The sequence below is a fragment of the Pseudophryne corroboree genome, chromosome 1, assembly GCF_028390025.1.
Source record: "Pseudophryne corroboree isolate aPseCor3 chromosome 1, aPseCor3.hap2, whole genome shotgun sequence".
NCBI classification, from domain to species: domain Eukaryota; kingdom Metazoa; phylum Chordata; class Amphibia; order Anura; family Myobatrachidae; genus Pseudophryne; species Pseudophryne corroboree.
Window position 1 is genome coordinate 985,144,130 of NC_086444.1, and position 23,733 is coordinate 985,167,862.

Consider the following 23,733-nt stretch of genomic DNA (forward strand, 5'->3'; position numbering starts at 1 on the left):
GATGTGAGGCAACACAGGGTTAATACTGCACAATGTATGAACATGCAATGGGAGACAGGAGCAGGTTAATACAGGCAGTGTGTACATGCAGTGGTGGCATAGTGATGTATAGTAGAATCGCTGCTACTTTATGTGGAGCCAATAACTCTGAGGTACGTGCCACTAAGTGAGACACTCAGTGGAATGTCTTATCTGTCTGAAGAATGTAGGGTAGAGTGTGCATGGGGACCCTGTCACATCCAGAGCGCACTCAACACCACCTCACCACCCTTGCTCAAGGCTATCTCTGGTTACATGACAATTGGACATTTCTATAACAGAGGACATAACAATAATATAACCTGAAAAGCACATCAACATTTTATATGAAGGATTGTGAGAATGGTGTAAGCTGGTTCAGAAGTAAATAAGGAGCATGTCGTCCACAAATAAAACCATGCAATGGAAATCTGGCGAGGCCACCACCAAAGGCTCAATGGCCAATGCAAAAAAATAACAGAGAGAGTGGGCAAGCCTGTTGTGTACCCCGCTGTATCAACACAGGGCAGTGGCAGATTTAGGGGGGAGTGGGGGTGTTCACCCCCCCCCCCCCTACAACTCCATAACTCTCCTCCCCCTCCTCCTATGTGCCCATGTGCAGCTGCGCCGCCACTGGCTCCCGCCTGCCGTGGTGAACAGCCGACTGGCTCAGGCGCGGAGCAGAAAGCTTTGCGCATGCTCATGCCTGAACCGTCACAGGGTCAGATAAGTAGTCACTGCAGGCTAATAAAATAAATACATTTTATTTGAAACCCCATGCCACAATAGCAAAATAATTTTCAGTGTCTAACAAAACAATATTTGTGGGTCTGGTGCCCTTGAGGAAGAGAGCCACTGTGCCAACTTGCCAATACCTTTCGATGTTGCCCAAAGACTGCCAGCTCAAAATGAAGCCCATTATATTATTAATTATAGTAGGAGCACCACCCTAGCAAATAAACTAGGCCACTATTATGGGAAATTAAAATTAAATTAATTAAACTGCTGCAGAGAGGTCTCTGTAAGCATTGGGACAAGCGCCCCTTGAAAGTGTTACTACAGGACCCACACAGTTCTATTTACTCTTACGTCCTAGAGGATGCTGGGGTCCATATTAGTACGATGGGGTATAGACGGGTCCACCAGGAGCCATTGGCTCTTTAAGAGTTTAACAGTGTGGGCTGGCTCCTCCCTCTATGCCCCTCCTACCAGACTCAGTTTAGAAAGTGTGCCCCGAGGAGCCAGTCACAGCTAGGGGAGCTCTACAGAGCTTCTTTAGAAAAGTTTATTTTAGAGTTTTGTTTTTTTTACAGGGAGGCTGCTGGCAACAGCCTCCCTGCATCGAGGGACTGAGAGGGGGAGCAGTGTCCGCCCTTCGGGGTCTGAGCCACTGTTTCCGCTGACTGGACACTGAGCTCCAGAGGGGATAGATCACTCCCCGCCGCAGGAGAACGCTCACCCCAGCAGCATGCCACCACCCCCTTACAGAGCTGAAGTGTGGCGAGTGAGTCATCGGCTACCTAACAAGCAGGGAGCCGATGTGCAGATGGCGGCTACAAGGTAGGAGCGCAGTACTAACTGCGCTCCGGGCAGCTCAGCGGTACCTAGGTGCGGCACTGTGAGGGGCGCCCTGAGCCGGCGCCTTAACCCTACACTGACCAGAAAGCCTGTCAGTGTCCGCGGATCTCAGCCAGCACAAAATCCTCAGGCCAGTATGATCTAGGAAGAGCGGGAAGACATTGCCATTAAGGGGGCGGAGCTTCTCAGCGTTCAGCGCCACTTTTCCTGCCTGCAGACAAGCTGCCAGTGGAAGAGCAGTCCTTCCAGAGCACCTCCAGCTATCTGTACGGTACCAGGGGGTTGTAGAAGGGAGGGGGGAGGCTGTGTAAAGACTGTGTCACCTATTAAGGGACACAGCGCTGGTTAAGGGTCTGCCTATAACTATATAGCGCTGTGTGTGGATTGGCTCCAATCTCTGTCTCTCTCTGCCATTCTTGGGTGGAAGCTGTGCCCTGTACCCTGGGTGTATGTGGGGTGTGTGGGGTGTACAACCAAACATGTCTAGAGACTCTGTCTCATATGCTGCAGAGGATTAATCTTCTCAGGAAGATTCCATCCCATGTAATCAGGATTGCACTGTTATAGTGCAGATCCCAGCTAGAGAACCGGAGTGGTTAGCCTCTCTTAGGGGGGCTATTTCTCAGATTTCTGAAAGGGTTGCAATGACTGAGCATGCAACTCAGGTATTGCAGTCCTCTATGGCAGTATGGTTCGATACTGCTCCCTCGGGGCCCCCTGTGGTACATTCTCACAAACGTGCTCTTGCCCAGATTATGCAGGATGACACGGATACCGATTCTGACACAGCAGACGGTGATGGGGATGTGTCGAGGGGGTCACTTGCTAAGGGGGTGCAGTTGATGATTGAGGCAATGCGGGATGTGTTACATATTTCTGACACACCTCCTGAGCAGGTTGAGGAGGCCTTTTTCACAGACAGTAAGAAAGCTTCTCTCACCTTACCGGCATCTAAGGAATTAAATGCTATATTTGAAAAAGCCTAGGAAAACCCGGATTAAAAATTCCAGATCCCTAAAAGGGTTCTGGTTGCTTTTCCCTTCCCGGAAGATGATAAAAAAAAAATGGGAGTCTCCGCCTATATTTGACGCCTCTGTCACTAGGCTGTCAAAACAGGTGGTCTTACCAGTCCCGGGATCTACCGCGTTTAAAGACCCGGCAGATCGCAAAGTGGATGCTACTCTAAAATCCATATACACGACTTCAGGGGCTATACTGCGGCCTACTATTGCCTGTGCATGGATTTCAAAAGCTATAGCAAAGGGGTCAATCACTCTGCAGGAGGACTTGACTACGATGGATAGGGGTGACGTTGATTTATTTTTACGTAACATACAGGATTCTGCAGGGTTCCTGGTAGAATCCACGAAGGATCTGGGTTCCATGGCTGCGGGGATCTCCTCCATGTCCGTCTCGGCTCGCAGGGGTCTCTGGCTGCGCCAATGGTCTGCGGACGCGGAATCCAGGAAAAGTGTGGAGAGCCTACCCTATACAGGTCAGGCTCTGTTTGGGGAGGTGCTGGATGCGTGGATTGCCACGGCTACAGCTGGTAAGTCTTCTTTTCTCCCCTTAGCTGTACCAGCTACGAGGAAGCCTTTTACTCCCAACACGTCACAGTCCTTTCGGCCCAGTAGGCCTAGAAAGAACAAGCCCTCTCACACCTTCTTTAGAGGTTGCTGTGCCAAATCCAAAAAGCCTGCTCTTGCAGTTTCCCAGGACCAGAAGCCTGCTTCTGGTACCTCAAAGTCCTCAGCTTGATGGTGGACCACAAAGCCTGGAGGAAGGTCAGGTGGGAGCAAGACTCTGACATTTCAGCCACGTCTGGGTGTTGTCTGGCCTGGACCCCTGGATACAGGATATTGTTTCCCGGGGGTACAGGTTGGAGTTTCAAACTCTCCCACCTCACAGGTTCTTCAAATCAGGCTTGCCGGCTTTGCCGGCAGACAGAGCTATTCTACTGGACGCTATCCGAAAATTGAGGTCATTGTTCCAGTTCCACCTCATCAGTTGACCAAAGGTTACTATTCGAACCTTTTTGTGGTTCCGAAGCTGGATGGTTCAGTAAGGCCAATTCTGAACTTGAAACCTTTGAACTCTTATCTCAGGGACTTCAAATTCTAGATGGAGTCTCTGAGGGCAGTTATCTCAGGACTGACAAAGGGGGAGTTTCTGGTGTCCCTGGACATCAAGGATGATTACCTCCACATTCCCATTTGGTTGCCACATCAGGCTTATCTCAGGTTTGCACTGTTAGAGGATCAGTATCAGTTTCAGGCACTGCCGTTCGGTCTCTCCACGGCACCGAGGGTCTTCCCCCAAGGTGATGGCAGAGGTGTTGGTACTCCTCCGCAAGCAGGGGGTGAACATAATTCCGTAACTGCATGATCTGCTGATCAAGGCATCATCCATGGTTGGATTCTGAACCTTCCAAAGTCTCATCTGGAGCCAACAAGGAGGCTGTCTTTCCTGGGGATGATCCTCGACACGGAGGTGCAGAGGCTGTTTCTACCGGTGGAGAAAGCGTTGGTGATTCAAACCATGGTTCGGGATGTCTTGAAGCCTGCCAGGGTGTTGGTTCATCAGTGCATCCACCTTCTGAGGAAGATGGTTGCCTCCTACGAGGCTCTGCAGTACGGAAGGCTTCATGCTCGATCCTTTCAACTGGATTTCTTGGACCAATGGTCGGGATCTCACCTACACATGCACCAGAGGATATGTCTGTCTCCGAAAGCCAGGATTTCGCTCCTCTGGTGGCTACAACTACCACACCTTCTGGAGGGCCAAAGGTTCGGAGTTCAGGACTAGATCCTTCTAACCACGGATGCAAGTCTAAGAGGTTGGGAGCAGTCGCTCAAGGGGAGACCTTCCAAGGACGGTGGTCAAGTCAGGAGTCCCTTCTTCCGATAAACATCCTAGAGCTAAGAGCTGTATACAACGGCCTTCTTCAAGCGGCACGCCTTCTACAGGATCGGGCTGTTCAGGTGCAGTCGGACAACGTGACCACAGGGGCCTACATAAACCGACAAGGCGGAATGAAGAGCAGGGCTGCAATGTCAGAGGTGACAAAAATCCTCCTCTGGGCAGAAAGGCATGCTGTAGCGATGTCCGCAATATTCATTCCGGGAGTAGACAACTGGGAAGCGGACTTCCTCAGCAGACACGATCTCCATCCAGGAGAGTGGGGCCTCCACCTGGAGGTATTCGAGGAGGTATCCAGTTCGTGGGGGGTTCCTCACATAGACATGATGCCCTCCCACCTTAACAAGAAGCTGGGGAGGTACTGTTCCAGGTCAGGGGTCCAACAGGCAGTGGCAGTGGACGCACTAGCAACGCCGTGGGTGTCACGTCAGTGTATGTACTCCCTCCACTTCCTCTAATTCCAAGAGTTCTTCAGCTTGTAAAAAGAACAAAGTTCTGGCAATCCTCATTGCTCCAGACTGGCCAAGGAGGGCTTGGTACGCTGATCTGCTGGATCTACTGCTGGAAGATCCAAGGCCCCTACCTCTTCGAGAGGATCTTCTACTGCAGGTGCCATTCGCTTATCAAGACTTACCATGGCTACGTTTGACGGCATGGCGGTTGAACGCCAGATCTTAGCTCGGAAGAGTATTTCGAGCTAGGTTATTCCTACCCTGATACCGGCTAGGAAGGGGTTAATGTGTAAACATTACCATCGAATTTGGGGAAAAAATGTGTCTTGGTGTGAATCCAAGAAATTTCCTGCGGTGGAGTTTCAACTTGGACGTTTTCTCCTTTTCCTGCAAGCAGGTGTGGATATGGGCCTGAGATTGGGCTCCATCAAGGTCCAGATCTTAGCTTTGTCCATTTTCTTCCAGAAACAATTGGCTGTCCTCCCTGAGGTTCAGACCTTTTTGAAAGGGGTTCTGCACATCCAGCCTCCCGTTGTGGCGCCAAAGGCACTCTGGGATCTTGATGTGGTGTTACAGTTCCTGCAATCGGATTGGTTTGAGCCTCTACATGAGGCTGAAATCAAGTTTCTCATGTGGTAGACGGTAACTTTGATGGCCTTGGCTTCAGCTCGACGTGTGTCGGAATTGGGGGCTTTGTCCTGTAAAAGTCCCTATCTGGTCTTCCATGAAGATAGGGCAGAACTCAGGACTCGTCAACAGTTCCTTCCTAAGGTTGTGTCGGCTTTTCATATCACCAACCTATTGTGGTGCCAGTGGCTACTGACTCCTCAATTGCTTCAAAGGCCTTGGATGTTGTGAGGGCTTTGAAGATTTATGTGAAGAGGACGGCACTTCACAGAAAATCTGACTCTCTGTCCTCTATGATCCCAATAAAATTGGGTGTCCTGCTTCTAAGCAGTCGATTTCCCGCTGGATCAGGTTCACCATCCAGCATGCATATTCTACGGCAGGTTTACCGTGTCCAAAATCTGTTAAGGCCCACTCTACTTGTAAGGTGGGTTCTTCCTGGGCGGCTGCCCATGGTGTCTCGGCTGTGCAGCTTTGCCGAGCAGATACTTGGTCTGGATCGAACACGTTTGCTAAGTTTTACAAGTTCGATACTTTGGCCTCTGATGACCTCAAGTTTGGTCAAGCAGTTCTGCAGGAGCCTGCGCGCTCTCCCTCCCATCCTGGGAGCTTTGGTACATCCCATGGTACTAATATGGACCCCAGCATCCTCTAGGACGTAATTACCTACTGGTAAATCCTTTTCTCGTAGTCTGTAGAGGATGCTGGGTGCCCGCCCAGCGCTTGTTTATCCTGCAGTGGTTGTTTGGTTCTGTACTGCCTGGTTCCTAGGTAAGTTCTGCGTTCTTTACTGTTTCAGCTGTTGCTGAGTTTTCCGGCATGTTGGCCGGATTTGCCTTGTTGTGTGAGCTGGTATGAATCTCGCCACTATCTGTGTATTTCCTTCTCTCGAAGTATGTCATCTCCTCGAGCAGTTTCTAGACTGAGTCTGGTAGGAGGGGCATAGAGGGAGGAGCCAGCCCACACTGTTAAACTCTTAAAGTGCCAATGGCTCCTGGTGGACCCGTCTATACCCCATGGTACTAATATGTACCCCAGCATCCTCTACGGACTACGAGAAAAGGATTTAGCGGTAAGTAATTAAAATCCTATTTTACACCCTTGAGAAGACTCACTTGATTTTGACTGTTTTGACGTTGCTTGGCCTATCCTCAATGGTCCATGTGTAGTTGTTGGCCAAAGCTGAAACCTTTGTATCTATGGCTGATTTTCTCTTGCTTGTCGCTGCTTGGCTTTGCTTCTTGTATAGATTATGGGCCCTCATTCCGAGTTGATCGCTTGCTGCCGTTTTTCGCAGCACAGCGATCAGGTTACTACTGCGCATGCGTATGAACCGCAATGCGCACGCACGTCGTACGGGTACAAACAGCATCGTTGCTGTGCAATGCTTCTAGCGATTAATCCATTCGCACAACCGATCGCAAGGAGATTGACATGAAGAGGGCGTTTATGGGTGTCAACTGACTGTTTTCTGGGAGTGGTAGGGAAAATGCAGGCGTGTCCAGGTGTTTGCAGGGCGGTTGTCTGACATCAATCCTGGGAGCGGACAGGCTGAAGTGATCACAAGGGCTGAGTAAGTCCAGAGCTACTCAGAAACTGCAAAAAGCTTTTTCATCCCGCTCGGCTGCACATGCGATCGCACACTTGCAAAGCAAAAATACACTCCCCTAGAGGCGGCGACTATCTGATCGCTGCTCTGCAAAAAATAGCTAGTGAGCGATCAACTCGGAATGAAGTCCTTGGCTCACAGCAGACAAAGTTAGCAAATTCCTTGCTGTAATTTTTAGGAGGGTTTCTTTTGTTGCGTCTCATAGAGCTCTTGTTCTGTGGTTGATCAATTGTACCCCTGAATTAAATTTCTGGCATGCTTCCAGCTGTCGGCATATCCAGCATCCCAATTTTTATCCTTGTGATGTTGTAGTACTTAGCTTGAATTTACTAGCTTTTGATTATCAACCTCCCACAATCTTTGCTTTCTTGACAATAAACTAGCAAAATACATGAGATGGACATGGGATCTAGTGTGCGCCTCTTCTCCTTAGGGATGTGGACATACAGTATGTTCTGCATCCAAAGACATAGAGATGTTTGACACTTTTTACCTGACCATGCCTCTTTAATGTTTTCTCCATAACTGACACTGTATGTTCTCGATTCTTGAGGTACAAGGCAGTTGAGACTATTCTGCCCAGATTCTCTTGTCTAGAACCACATCACTTAGCATAGTCCATGCTCTTTCAGTGATTGTTCTATTTTTCCTCTCACTCCCGCTATTCCGTTTAGGGGTGTAGATAATTGTTACTTGGTGATGTATGCCATTCCTCTGTAGAAAGATTTCTGTTCTCATGTACTCCACCGTTGTCAGACCTGTCACTTTTATTTATAGGCTTGTTTGAGTTTCTACTAGATTCTTTTATTCTGCAAACTTACTTGTTACTTCACTTTTGGCTTTCAAAAAGAATATGTGCATCATCCTGATAGTATTATCTATAAGCACCATGAAGTAACAGTTACCGCTCATTGACTCCACCTTCATATGTCTACACACAAATTATCTCAACTTTCATGAAATTTAGGACTTTTATCTCCTATTTCTCTAACATTTACAGGATCACACAACTTTAGTGACATGTGTGGATGTGCACATACTTAGCTTATTTCCATACAGACTTAGCTTATTTCCATACAGAGTGCACCTCGGTTTGACTGGTCATATTAAGCCTTTGAGGCCCTTTTATCATTAAATATTTGCAGCACCCGTTTTCAGCTGGTAACCTCAGAGCCGGCCCTAACCAATATGATGCCCTAGGCAAGATTTTGGCTGGTGCTCCCTAGCACCACCGCTGGTTCTGCCTCTGACCTTGCAGCTCTTTCCCAGCACCATCACCCTTCACCCATAGCAGTCCTTGTACCCCCTATATTTTAAATAGGAACAGATCGCACATTTGACGCACAGCCCAAAAAGGGGCATCTTCTTGCTGGGAAGGGGCATGGCCACACAATAGTAACACCAATTCCAATTACGCCACACAGTACTGCAACTTTATTCACATTTTATCTTGCGATAGTGTCCATAATTCATATTACATCCCACAGTAGTATCACTTTACCTTATAAACGTTACTCCTCACAGTAGAGCCCCTTATTCACATTACATCACACCTTATTGCTCTTTATTCACATTAGACGACACAGTAGTGCCCTTTCTATATGCAACACCACATAGTAGAGTACCTTATACACATAATGCCACACATTAGTAATGCATTTATACACAAATTCCACACAGTAATGCCCCTTACACATATGAGACACATTAATGTCCTTATAAACATAATGCGCCTTACACATTATGACAACCTTTATTAATGCCCTTTTACACATAATGTACCTTACACATATGGCGCACATTATTAATGCCCTTATACACATAATGACACACATAGTGCCCCCTACACATTTGCTGCACATTATTAATGCCCCTATACACATAATGACACACATATAGTAGTACCCTGTTACACATATGCCGCACATTATTAATGCCCCTATACACATCATGACACACATAGTGGCCCTTCACACATATGTTGCACATTATTAATGCATTTTTACGTGACACACATAATGCTCCTTATACATATTCCGAACACTACTGCACAACCAACCCACTCACATGCACACAGCACTCACACTTCCACTAACACTGTGACCTCTGCCTCTGCTTGGATACAGATGTGTCCTCACAAATCTTGCATCAATGCTAACGTTGGGCACCTTTTTTTAATGAAAATGCATCTTATTTGCATTGCTATGTGGCTAGGATGCACAAGCAGCTTCTGCTGATTAAACTGATATGCAGCATGCCTATATACTGTGTGAGACTGTGGCTGTATCTGCATATGAAATGCTACATACAGAATATAGGCATGCCGCATATCATTTTAATCAGCAGAAGCTGCTGATGCCCCTAGGCATATCAAATGCCCTAGGCAATTGCCTAGCTTGCCTATGCCTATGGCCGGCTCTGGGTAACCTCTAATATTTAGTATCCCCAAATGTATAATTGCTGTGATTCCTCAATTCCTGTCTGCAGTTGCAGCCCCCATAGGTTTCTATGAGGGATGCGATGCTACCGGAAGCATTGTGGAAAATGTACCCTGCAGCTAACGCCATCTAAAAATGACATTATCCCGCTGTAGGCTATGGGCAATAGCTGCTGCACATGTGTGGTCACCGGGACTGTGCATAAACAGCAGCCCTGGCACCACACTGAGAACATTGCAGGGACAGCCTCTTTTTGATGCCCCTGCGGCTGCTCCATGATACAGGTTGAGTATCCCATATCCATATATTCCGAAATACGGAATATTCCAAAATACGGAATTTTTTGAGTGAGACAGAGATAGTGAAACTTTTTTTTTCTGATGGCTCAATGTACACAAACTTTGTTTAATACACAAAGTTATTAAAAATATTGTATTAAATGAACTTCAGGCTGTGTGTATAAGGTGTAAATGAAACATAAATGAATTGTGTGTATGTACACACACTTTGTTTAATGCACAAACTTATTAAAAATATTGGCTAAAATTACCTTCAGGCTGTGTGTATAAGGTGTATATGTAACATAAATGCATTCTGTGCTTAGATTTAGGTCCCATCACCATGATATCTCATTATGGTATGCAATTATTCCAAAATACGGAAAAATCCGATATCCAAAATACTTCTGGTCCCAAGCATTTTGGATATGGGATACTCAACATGTACTGCTATAATCGCACATTGCAATGCAATTCTGAGTGCTAATATCATGCCCAGATTGCATTGAATATGTGAGTAATAATAAATAGACCCCTTTGTCTTAGTAAGACAACCCTGTTAGCTTGGCGAAGCTCATACTAACTCATACTCTAACTAGCTCATACTGACAGTGTACAATTTCACCCACAGTATGAATAAATGCACTTTTCTGTGTTCAATCAGATCCTTTTATTTTGTGTTGCTGCAGCCGCTTTCTTGATATAATTATTCTGCACGCACTGATGGCCTGGGCCCATAACTTATTAGCAGAACCTATGTTGATAGGTGTCAGCGGTGTGTGATGGAAGTTAGTTCACATGATCAATAGCTTAACCAGGCATTGTATGATTAACCAGCTACTGTAGGACAGCATGTGAGACAACACAGGATTAATGTAGCACAATGCAAGAACATGTAATGGGATACAGATCCAGTTAGGAGCGGCGTGCAGTGTTTGTAGTGTGCACCTACAGGTACATGTGCAGTGGTGACAGTGGTACTTGTACTGTGGCCAGCTGTGGTAACACAGTGGTGTATAGAGGCCCCGCCGCTGCTGTATGTGGCCCGAGAGTGGCGGAACTACCACCAGTGCAAGCGGTGCCTTGCACTGGGGCCCACCATTGTGAAGGGACCCAAGCCAGCGCGGCATGTAATGAGTCAAACTGACTCATTACATGCCGCCTGTCCTGCGGGCCACCGAGGAGGAGAGCGCACTCAGCGCAGGTATACAGCCACGCCACAGGGAGGAGGAGGGAGGGGGACTGGAGCCGCAGCAGCGCAATGTGATTGGTGGAGGCGCTGCTCTCCTTCCATATAGGCTGTCTTCTGCCGCTGTGAATGCTGGGAAGCGCATCCCTCATCACAGCAGCGACGGCCAGCCTATGTGGAAGGAGAGGACAGCTGCAGCAGCGCCTTCACCAATAACATTGCACTGCTGTGGCTCCTCCTTCCCCCTCCCTCCCCCTCCTTCCCTGCCTGCCCGGGATCATCATCTGCCTGCACCGAGGAGCCAGTAAGTACAGTATAATCCTTTCTTTCTTTCTTTCTTTCTGTGTAAAAAGGGGACGCTGTCTGCCGTAATGTGTAAAAAAAGGGACGCTGTCTGCCATATTGTGTAAAAAGGGGATGCTCTCTGCCGTATTGTGCAAAAAGGGGACGCTGTCTGCCGTAATGTGTAAAAAAGGGGACGCTGTCTGCTGTAATGTGTAAAAAGGGGACTCTGTCTGCTGTAATGTATAAAAAGGGGACGCTGTCTGCTGTAATGTGTAAAAAGGGGAAGCTGTCTGCCGTAATGTGTAAAAAAGGGGAGGCTGTCTGACATATTGTGTAAAAAGGGGATGCTCTCTGCCGTATTGTGTAAAAAGGGGAGGCTGTCTGCCGTAATGTGTAAAAAAGGGGACGCTGTCTGCTGTAATGTGTAAAAAGGGGACTCTGTCTGCTGTAATGTGTAAAAAGGGGACGCTGTCTGCTGTAATGTGTAAAAAGGGGAAGCTGTCTGCCGTAATGTGTAAAAAGGGGGAGGCAGTCTGCCATAATGTGTAAAAAGGGGGACTGGCTGCCGTAATGTGTAAAAAGGGGAATCTGTCCGCCGTAATGTGTAAAAGGGGCTCTACCTGGTGTAGTGGCTCTACTGTGCGGCGTAATTTGAATAATGGAGACTACTGTGCACCGTAATATGATTTGGTATTATTTTGTGGCCACACCCCTTCCCCATGAAGCCACGCCCCTATATATTCTTGCGCGCTCCTACGGTGCGCACTGCCCCTATTTTACATTTTACATTAAGGGGGGCGCCAATGCCGTTTCTTGCACACCGCACTAAAATGTCTAGTTACGGCACTGTTGCTAAGTATCCATTTCCCTGGCCCTGAGCAGGCCCCCCTCACCAGATCCTCTCCAGGGGTGAGGGGTGGGGGGGTGGGGGCAAAGCATTTTGTTGCACCTGGGCCCACTGCTCGCTAGTTCCGCCACTGTGGCCCGAGTATCTATTGGCACGGTCTCACTAAGAGAGACACTCAGTGTGGGGTAAGTCCTATCTGACCGGAGGATTGAGGAAGAAGAACGTGCACACATGGACAGAAAATACATTGGGTCAGAGGTCACGCGTTTGCTGAATAGCACCTCCATTGCTATGGGGAACCTGCCACATCCCAAGGAGACATCACACACCGCACTCCTCAGCAAACCACCTAGTATACCTTACACTTGCGCAGTTAAGTGGACAGTACTTTGATGATGCAATTTGTTGCATCATGGTCCCTCCTCCCGTTGAAAAATGCAATTCACACCACTATGAACCCTGCAATTGCCCTTAGAATCTCTCCTCCAGGATCTCCATGATGGGAGTTCCATGAAGGGATAGATGTACAGTAAGTAGAGTATGTATAATGTAAGAGTCACTGGTTTTTCTTTTGGGCAGTATATAGCTACGTCACCAGATTCCTCGCTGCACAACTTCTTCCTGTAGTGAAAGTCTCTTATCACAGAGAATTCATGAATGGGATTATGCTTTGTGTCTTTTGTATGTATGCATAGTTTCAATCAGTGCTCCATTTTACTGTAATAAAGCGATTTCCTTTAAACATGGCAAGCAGGCTGTGCTACTTATGTTTAGAAATTAGCAGCATTAATTCATACATACATATATGTCACTGGAGGTATTATAAATCAATGTATTGCAAAATTCTATTTGAGGACATATGCAAAAATACCAAGTAAATTCAATACATACAATTTTATGCAGCCAGATCATTAATATAAAGGAAAAAAGAGATACAGTATATGAAGAGATGAGCCTCATATAAACATAGTTCTACAAAAAAAAGGCTTTAAAGCACAAAGAGTTTATTGATGTGTGTCATACATGATTATCCAGTCACTGTCAAAACTAAAAGAAAAAAACATAAAAGTGAATGCAACAAACAGTCATCAAACATTAATGGTGATTAAAACATAAAAAGGATCACAACAATAGAACAACTCTTAGAAGTGCTTCAGGGTTTCGGGAATATGTTAATAATTAGCATAATAATCAATTTACACATTTACTGTTAATAAAATATTAATACATTTGTTTTCCATTTTTAGATAACACTTTCATGGTCAGTACTGATTCCCCCCTTATTATATTAAATTGAGGTGTGGATGTCAGGGCCGCCTTATTTGCTGTGCACAGTGGGTAGGATTGCTAACAAATGGTTGTCAAATTGAATCCATTTAAGCGATCAAGTTAAAAAACGACTATAAGTAGAGCGATGAGTACCAAATCTGTAGGACGCAGCATAAAACACTTACATAGTAACATAGTATCTAAGGTTGAAAAAAGACAATTGTCCATCGAGTTCAACCTCTTTGTGGTCTCCTATGCAGGATTATTTTGGTCTAAAATTTTGACTGATGCTGATGTCAGCCATTGAGTTTTATCCCTCTTTTTATAATAACCATAGTGCGTGACTATGCCCCGTAACCCTGGATATCCTTATCCATTAGGAATTTATCTAACCCATTCTTAAAGGTGTTGACTGAGTCCGCCATTACAACTCCCTCAGGCAGGGAATTCCAAACACGTATCGTCCTTACCGTGAAAAAGCCTTTACGCCGTATTGTCCAGAATCTCCTCTCCTCTAACCTGAGCGAGTGTCCTCGAGTCCTCTGAGTTGATCTAACCAAACACAGGTCTCGCGCAAGCTCTGTGTATTGTCCCCTTATATATTTGTAGATGTTGATCATGTCCCCTCTTAGTCTCCTCTTTTCCAGTGTAAACATACCTAGTCTTGCAAGCCTTTCCTCGTATTCCAGCATCTCCATGCCCTTAATTAGTTTGGTCGCCCACCTCTGAACCTTTTCTAGCTCCAGGATATCCTTATTGTAGTATGGTGCCCAGAATTGTACACAGTATGCAAGGTGTGGCCTCACTAGTGATTTATATAACGGGAGTATAAAACTCTCGTCCCTTGCATCTATTCCCCGCTTTATGCATGCTAATATCTTATTAGCTTTCTTTGCTGCAATCCTACTTTGGGTACTGCTGCTTAGTTTGCTATCTATGAGAACACCTAAGTCCTTTTCCAGTGCAGAATCCCATAATTTTACCCCATTTAGTATGTAGGTGTTATTTTTGTTCTTGTTACCAAAGTGCATTACCTTACACTTGTCTTTATTGAAGCTCATTCTCCATTTGGCTGCCCATGCTTCTAATTTAACTAAGTCATTCTGAAGCAACTCAGCATCCTCCTCCGTATTTATAGCCTTACACAATTTGGTATTATCTGCAAAAATTGACACCATGCTCTCTAGACCTTCTGTTAGGTCGTTAATGAAAAAGTTGAACAATAGCGGTCCTAATACTGAGCCTTGTGGCACACCACTTAGCACTTCATTCCAATTTGAAAAAGATCCATTAACCACAAAGCGCTGCTCCCTATTATCTAACCAATTTCTGACCCAAGTGCATATTGTGCTTCCTAGCCCTATTTCTTGTAGCTTGTAGATAAGTTGCATGTGTGGTACAGTGTCGAAAGCTTTGGCAAAGTCTAAAAAGATTACATCCACCTCTTTACCCTGATTGAGGTTTGCACTTACTGTTTCATAAAAGCCAAGTAAGTTGGTTTGACAGGATCTGTCCTTCACAGATCCATGTTGATTCCTTTTAATGACCTTATTGGCTTCTAAGAACTTCTGAAGACTGTCCCTTAGAATACCTTCCAATACTTTTCCCACTATAGATGTAAGACTAACTGGTCTATAATTACCTGGTTCAGCTTTACTTTCGTTTTTGAATATAGGCACTACTTCCGCTACACGCCAGTCTCTGGGAACCATACCTGATATAACTGAATCCTTAAAGATCAAAAATAGCGGTTTTGCAAGTTCAGAGTTAAGCTCCATTAGAACCCTTGGGTGAATTCCATCGGGATCTTTAAATGTTTTAATCGGTCACAGACTACCTCCTCGCTTAAATAAGTACCTATCAGTGGGATATTCTCATTATTGAGATTGTGTGATAGTCCCTGAATTGGGGCCTCTCTAGTAAATACTGTTGAAAAAAACTAATTTAGTGTGTCCGCTATGTCATTATAATTTTTGCTTAAGACTCCCAACTTGTCTTAAGGGCCTATACTCTCCTTCTTTAATCTCTTGCTATTAATGTATTTAAATAATTTTTTGTGATTCGCTTTGAGGCATATCATGACGAATGTTCACAAAATCAGACACTTGATCCAAGAAAACTAACATGCTGCAATATCAAGACTGTCGCTTTGGCCTATACAAGCGCTGCCTCCACTGTGTTTTGTCAGGTACTCTACAAGAGAAGACCAACACTATTGAAGTTCTAAGACAATTATCTCACATTCCAACAAGGGGCCTGATTCAGATGTGGTCGCAACTTCGATGGTGTCGCAACTGAGCGATTGTCTGCAGACTGCACATGTATTATGGCCACAGTGCACACATTAATGAGCATGTTGTGATGGCTTTGGTGGACATCTCTGCTCACTTGTCGGGGGCTTCTTCATTTGCAATGCCTCTCAGTTCTGTCACTAAAAAAGGTTGCTGCTACGCCAGCATAGTGACTGTATCTGACTAAGACTGGGTACACACTTGCCCATGTCACATAAGATGTGACATTGTGCAAGAATCCTCCCACAAATGATATCATTTATACACACTGAACTATATTGTTTGCTTCTCGTCAGTGACGGCATGCACCCACATGCAGGTGCACACGTCTTGTACAATATCTTTAGATTTCAAGGTGAAAACTAAAGATATTGGGCCTAATTCACACCTGATCGCAGCAGCAAATTTGTTAGCTAATGGGCAAAACCATGTTCAGGGAAAGGGGGGCGGGGGGGGGCAGATATAACATGTGCTGAGAGAGTTAGATTTAGTTGGGTTATATTGTTTCTGTGCATGGTAAATACTGGCTGCTTTATTTTTACAATGCAATTTAGATTTTAGTTTGAACACACCCCACCCAAATCTAACTCTCTCTGCACATGTTACATCTGAACCCCCCCCCCCCCCCCCCCCCCCGCAGTGCACATGGTTTTGTCCAACTGCTAACAATTTTGCTGCTATGATCAGGTCTGAATTACCCCCTAGACTCATTGTACATCGTTAATGACCCGCAGGAGTGTGCTTAGTTAACGATATACTGAATACACACTAAACAATGTGAACAATAGATCGGATGATGTATTGTGTTCATATCGACAAATGTATACCCAGCCTAAGGCTCATTGTTAGATAAAAAGGTAAACACTTGGGTACCCAGTTCATGGGTAAGTATTTTTTCATAGTCACTGCAAGTCTGGAAATTGACAACTGACAATATATTATTCTAAAAGTGCATACACACAGTGAGATATTGTCTATACCCGATTTTGACTATGTGATTTCCCTTGAACTCCCCCAGAGCCCTGAAGCACCGATATTGTCTATACACACGGTGCGATTTTGGATATGGCATACTTTGAACTAGATAGTCAAGATTGATTTTCCTGCACAGTCTATTTTTGCTTGCGAGACCGCGCATCGGTATCACAAGTTGTGTACACGGTGCAATTTGCACTAACTTTCCTTACGATTTTGACTATATAGTCAAAACTGTAAGATTACATCGCACCGTGTGTATGCACCTTATGATGGTGTTTTTTGTTACTAATTGTCATTTCTTACAACTAAATATTTTCATGCGTGTCTTAGTCCAGGACATTATTATTACCCAAATGAGTGTTTCAGCATTGTGTCTTAAAACAACCAAATGCATTGTTTGAATAAAGAAACAAGTGATTATTACAGGCAAAGCTACAAAACCAAATAAGGAAAAATCTATAGAAGACGTATCAGGTTATCTCCCGGCTGACCCTGACCAGCGTGATGCATGTACATGTGACTTTTTCCTTTAATGATATCTTGACTTGAACTTTCCATGCCGCTAGGGAATGAGCCAGGCCAGTGAGATTAGAAAGGCACAAATTGGAAAAGACACTGATTTCTGAAATTACTGCTGTAATCACGGGGCTTCATGGATGTTACAATAAGGAATGTTTTTCATGATGGGAGAACGCTGATCAGGAACAGAGATTACCGGTTTGGTCCTCATACTTGATTCTACTTCCTCTGTAATGAGATCACATATAGTCATTTGAAAGAAATGACACAAAATGATTAAGTTGAGTTTGTTATAGTATGAAGAAAAAGTGGCCACAGCTGCATGCTCAGGAGCCAACCTCATACAGTAGATTGCACAAGGTCCTGTTTTTATGTATGAAACTCATTTTTCATGTTATGAATGAAACCTAATTCCAGTTAAAAATAAAATTTAGCCGGAGTCTGTTTTAATTTTATGTTCCATAATATGGTCACTGGGCTCCAACCAGCAATGAAAGTGTGTTCTATATAGCAGTGGTCAGGGAACAGAGGTAAATTACCCCAAATGGGGTAAAAATTAAACTCCTGGTGGTAATGGACGGTCGTGCTGCCGAGACACAGCCCCGTCCAACACCTGCCAGCTCGCGATGTGACATGCTGATGTCACACTGCGCTCCCTCCTGCTGTGCTCCAGGCCGCCCTGTGCTGTGTTCCTGGCCGCGGTGTGACGTGCTGGCGTCACACCGCGCTCCCTCACGCCCGACCCATCCTGTGCTGTCCTGTCCTCCCGCCCACAGCCCGCCAACCCACACACAGAACTTGAAGTGTTGTGTGACTGACCGCTGACGGAGTTCCGCAGGATCAGACAGTGGCCCACATAACAGTGGGAAATTCCCACTGACATTACTGAGGTGAGGATGTGACCATCTGTCTCCTAAAAGTCGTGTCCCCCCATCCCCCTTCCCCCCTCATCCATCTTTCTTACATTCATTCTGGTGTTTTGGGGAGAAAGTGTTAATGAAGCCCTTCATTTCCAATAAATAATTGGCGAAAATAATTAAAAAAATCACACACACACACACACACACACACACACACACACACACACACACACACACACACACACACACACACACACTCTCTCTCTCTCTCTCTCTCTCTCTCTCTCTCTCTCTCTCTCTCAGAAATGCCATATAAACAGTGAAAACCAGTATATATGCACAATAATATATGATTTCCTTCCTTTCAAATCAAGAGGGTAACGTCGGCGTATCTAAATATACTGTATTTTGGGGTAAAGGTAAAAAAGTTCCCTGACCCCTGCTATATAGGGATGTACTGCCTTTGGAGTCTGTTAATACTGCACCTCTCCTGAGAATGTGTTCTCTTCACATGTATTTCACAGGCATCTTCTGTGCATTAATTATTATTTGCAGTGGTAGATTTTACAATGTTGAAATCTTATAGTTGACATCCAAGGCCCAGCATGACATAATATGTAGTGTGCTAAGTGGAATAGATATATATAGTCCCCTGAAGGCCAATGTAATATAAATTAAATTTACAGGAACTCAAATTCTATAGTAATGAATTAACTTTGTCATTGTAATAGGTTAATACAAGGTATAAGAGTCATCACCATAGGGCGAATCAGCATACAGTATATCTAATAAAACATACCAAAAACTCATGTTGTGTAAGAAGCGATCCAGTGAGACAGGCATTTCCAGGGAAAAGATGGTGTCTTGGGTACAACTGGTATAGAAGGTAATATATACTTATTCAAATGTAAAACAAAAGAAACATACTAAAAGAAACATACTGTACTAAAAGAAAAGTCCAATAATAATTGCTGGATTTATGATGGATATGTGTGTGTATACTTGCTGCAATTTTAAGCACTTATTTTATGGTGAAATCATTATAGCTGTCCCTTAACACTGTTATTTAATGCTGAATTTGATAATGCTATAAATATAGCTGTACTGTACTTAGTAGGGTGGCCAATCCTGGGATCACGGTATGTAGGCCAAAAATCGTCCGGATTCAATCCCGGGATTGGAAGTTCCAATCCCGGAGATTGCGGGATCATGCGGCCCTTTGTGTTTTTAAATCCTCAGGACGCTCAGACGCTGCCTGGCACCCCCTGCGCAGCGTGACGTGAAGTCACAGGTCACGCTGCGCAGTCACCCGTCTGCTGTCACCTGCCGCCAAGCCCGAAGGATGTGTATCACCTTCCTGCCCGTGTCGTATGGTAAATTACGTGTGCAGGACAGGAGGGGCGGACACATAGGAAAAAAGCCCGATACCCGGGATTGAAAAAATTGCCCGGGATTGGGCACCCTAGTATTTAGTTATTGTGTATTCATAGGCGTGCTCACGTGGGGTGCCTGGTGCGCACTGGCACCCCCTAATGTCCAGCATGCCACGCCTGCACCACAGTGATCACTGCTTAATTCTGTGCCCCCCTTCTGCTGCGCCCGCCGCCCGGTCATGACAAACATATTTATGTGTGTGCTATTCTAGACGGCAGCCGCACTGGGTGGGTACACTTATCTTTTCCGCTCCGCACTTGAAGTGACGTCACGCCGCGCGACCTCACTCCTCGGCTGCACTCTCCTGGTGTGTCGGTGTGCCGCAACACCGCAGACTCAGGGCCGCATTCCTCTTGGCTTGGAGTTGGAGCCAAGGACGAATTCAGCAGACAGCCTCAAGCCAGTTCAGCTGAGACGAGTAAAACAGTAAGTCACCGCGCTCAGCTCAGTCAGTGAATATTAAGTAAACTGTAGGCCTGCAGCTGAGCCAGCTCCTGTACATGAACTTACCCCGCAAAAAATTAAAAAAACAAAAACAAGGAGGACTGTACAGTAGGTGCTCTCTGGAAAAAAATAAATTACAACGGAAAAAAAGAAGCCTGTGTATACTTGCACACACACATATATATATATATATATATATATATATATACACACTGCTCAAAAAAATAAAGGGAACACTAAAATAACACATCCTAGATCTGAATGTATGAAATATTCTTATTAAATACTTTGTTCTTTACACAGTTGAATGTGCTCCCGATGAGGTGGCGGATGGTCTCCTGAGGGATCTCCTCCCAGACCTGGACTAAAGCATCCGCCAACTCCTGGACAGTCTGTGGTGCAACGTGGCATTGGTGGATGTCCCAGGCGTGCTCAATTGGATTCAGGTCTGGAGAACGGGCGGGCCAGTAATGCAGGAACTGCTGACACACTCCAGCCACATGAGGTCTAGCATTGTCTTGCATTAGGAGGAACCCAGGGCCAACCGCACCAGCATATGGTCTCACAAGGGGTCTGAGGATCTCATCTTGGTACCTAATGGCAGTCAGGCTACCTCTGGCGAGCACATGGAGGGCTGTGCGGCCCCCCAAAGAAATGCCACCCACACCATTACTGACCCACTGCCAAACCGGTCATGCTGGAGGATGTTGCAGGCAGCAGAACATTCTCCTTGGTGTCTCCAGACTCTGTCACGTCTGTCACATGTGCTCAGTGAGAACCTGCTTTCATCTGTGAAGAGCACAGGGTGCCAGTGGCGAATTTGCCAATCTTGGTGTTCTCTGGCAAATGCCAAACGTCCTGCACGGTGTTGGGCTGTAAGCACAACCCCCACCTGTGGACGTCAGGCCCTCATACCACCCTCATGGAGTCTGTTTCTGATCGTTTGAGTAGACACATGCACATTTGTGGCTTGCTGGAGGTCATTTTGCAGGGCTCTGGCAGTGCTCCTCCTGTTCCTCCTTGCACAAAGGTGGAGGTAGCGGTCCTGCTGCTGGGTTGTTGCCCTCCTACGGCCTCCTCCAAGTCTCCTGATGTACTGGCCTGTCACCTGGTAGCGCCTCCATGCTCTGGACACTACGCTGACAGACACAGCAAACCTTCTTGCCACAGCTCGCATTGATGTGCCATCTCGGATGAGCTGCACTACCTGAGCGGGTGTAGTATGGCTGACCGGCGGCCTCCTGACCGCCGGTCAGCTTACTGATGCCGGGATCCCGGCGGGGAGGGGCGAGTGCAGCAAGCCCCTTGCGGGCTCGCTGCGCTTGCCACGCTGCGGGCTCGGTGGCGACCTACGGTCGCCACGGGTTCTATTCCCACTCTATGGGTGTCGTGGACACCCACGAGTGGAAATAGTCCCTGTTGGTCGGCATGCCGACCATCGGGATAGTGGGGGTCGGGATGCTGGAGGAGGTCATGTGACCGTCGGTCTCCCGACCGTCGGTCACATGAATACCACCCACCTGAGCCACTTGTGTGGGTCTCATGCTACCACTAGAGTGAAAGCACCGCCAGCTTTCAAAAGTGACCAAAACATCAGCCAGAAAGCATAGGAGCTGAGAAGTGGTCTGTGGTCACCACCTGCAGAACAACTCCTTTATTGGGGGTGTCTTGCTAATTGCCTATATTTCCCGCCTCTTGTCTATTCCATTTGCACAACAGCATGTGAAATTGATTGTCAATCAGTGTTGCTTCCTAAGTAGACAGTTTGATTTCACAGAAGTGTGATTGACTTGGAGTTACATTGTGTTGTTTAAGTGTTCCCTTAATTTTTTAGAGCAGTGTATATATATATATATATATATATATATATATATGTGTGTGTGTATGTAATATATTTTACATTTGTAATTTTTATTGATAGATTATTTATATTGAAATATATATTATTAATAATGTGTTATTATTACTTATATAGTAATGGTGAGCGCTACTGGGGACATTAGGTGTACCTGGCACTGCTGGGGGCATACTGTGTGGCATAACTTGAGTTTCGTATCATACTTTGTGGCTAATGTGAATTTCAGCTCATACTGTGTGGCGTAATGTGAATTTCGGGTCATACTGTGTGGTGTAATGAAAATTTCAGCTCGTACTGTGTGGAGTAATGTGAATGTCAGCTCATACTGTGTAGCGTAATGTGAATTTCGGCTCATACTGTGTGGTTTAGTGTCAATTTTGGCTCATACTGTGTGGCGTAATGTGAATTTCGGCTCATACTCTGTGGAGTAATGTGTGAATTTCAGCTCATACTGTGTGGACTGTGGAGTAATGTGAATTTCGGCTCATACTCTGTGGAGTAATGTGAATTTTGGCTCATACTCTGCGGATTAATGTGAATTTCAGCTCATACTGTGTGGACTGTGGAGTAATGTGAATTTCGGCTCATACTGTGTGGAGTAATGTGAATTTCAGCTCATACTCTGTGGATTAATGTGAATTTCAGCTCATACTGTGTGGACTGTGGAGTAATGTGAATTTCGGCTCATACTCTGTGGAGTAATGTGGATTTCAGCTCATACTGTGTGGACTGTGGAGTAATGTGAATTTCGGCTCATACTCTGTGGAGTAATGTGAATTTTGGCTCATACTCTGTAGAGTATTGTGAATTTCAGCTCATACTGTGTGGACTGTGGAGTAATGTGAATTTCGGCTCATACTGTGTGGCGTAATGTGAATAAGGGGCACTGCTTTCAGTAGCTGGTCAGCATGTGGACATGTGTGACAAATGCTGGTGTCCTGCGAGGAGGGGTCTGATGGCATAGAAAAAGGCAAATGTGGCTATGATGCACATGTGTAAAATATAAACTTTACTTGTGTTATATTAAAACTGAAATGTTCGGCCCCCTAAATCTCCCATACTTTTCAGAGTGGCCCACTCAAAATCAGGGTGTGGGTGCTAGGGGTGGGGAGTGTGTGTGTGTGGGGTGATTATGCATATGCACCTAGGCCCACCACTTGCTGCTTCCGCCAGTGGGTCTGGGATAGGTTGGGGAAGCGTAAGCAGCAATAGGGTGCAGCAGCAGCTAGGACTCAGGGATATGCCGTAGCGGCATAGGCGTGCGTAGCACATTTTATTAGGGGGTGCATGACTGGAGTGGCGTGTCTAGCACTGCCTACTGGGCGTGCCTAGCGCCACCTACTGGGCGTGTCTAAAGTAAAATATTCTACACATGCTGTGGAGTCTGTATGAGTGCCGCCCATACTACCGACACTATATATATATATATATATATATATAAGCTGAGCCAAGTCTAGTCTATAGGTGCACTCAGTAAACTACTGATAGATAGATATACATATATATATATATTCAATTTAATATAGAAGGCACTCACCAGACTTGTAATGAATATGCAAAAAATTGTTTATCAAATCTCACATCAGCAGCTTAATCATGGTTGGTCGACGTTTCGGTCCCAAACCGGACCTTTTTCCAGACCAGTGTGTACAATCGTCAGAATCACAAACCTCAGTGTGGAACTACAAGTACCCCCCCAGGGCCCGCCCGTTAATCCATCTACCAATTACAATCCAAGATGCTCTATCAGCCAGATTATATACTTGGTAAACACATATAGCTCACCTCACTTCTCATTGATGTAAATTAGCCTTTCTATATGCAACACATAAAAATAGTA